Here is a 771-nt window from a genome sequence, read left to right as displayed (position 1 = left end):
ATTTCAAGTTAAATCAACTTTCTAGTCATGAATTTAAAGAGAGAGGAAGATATTGGACACTAACCTTATTACAGCTCCCACTTGAGCTCCCACTTGAGCTTGTCAATTTTCAAGATTTCTCCCTCTAATGGCTGTCTAAATATGATTTAGAGTGTGAGGATAAATTTTAGTGAAGTGAGGATGAGGTTTTATGGTGTAAAGAGTGAGGTTTTAGCAAGAAAAAGAGAAAGTTTTAATGGAGATAGTGAGGGAAAGAGGGGCTGCCAGAAATGGAAGGAGATGAGCAGAAAAATTTTTCAATTTTTTAACTCCTTTTGGTCCTTTTTAATTGATTTAAAGGTGCTTATTAAAAGATGATTGGTGGAGCTCATTTTAAAGACATCATATGATGTCATAATTAAGTATTTTCTTTCATTTTCTTTTCTTTTCTTTTCTACTCATTTTCAATTTAATTTTCAACAATATTTATTCACATTTTAGATCATGATAATTATTTACTTAATGTTAGTAGTATGCCCTAGAGCATATCATTTAGTATGTATCTTGTACATATTTTTATTAATAAAAGGCATTTCCACTTTTCCGTTTACATAATATATTTATGTTTAATAGAAAAGGTCCATTGATATTTTGTTAGAACTATTATTCTTAAGTTGTTAAGAATATGAGTGACAATATTTCTAGCACAAAGTATCATAAATAGGTTCACAATCGAGGATACTTCATAACAAGGACATGACTTATCCAGAAAGATTGTATTCATATTTGTTC

The sequence above is a fragment of the Hevea brasiliensis genome, unplaced genomic scaffold (genome assembly GCF_030052815.1).
Source record: "Hevea brasiliensis isolate MT/VB/25A 57/8 unplaced genomic scaffold, ASM3005281v1 Scaf138, whole genome shotgun sequence".
Lineage (NCBI taxonomy): Eukaryota > Viridiplantae > Streptophyta > Magnoliopsida > Malpighiales > Euphorbiaceae > Hevea > Hevea brasiliensis.
This window is presented reverse-complemented; position numbering follows the sequence as displayed.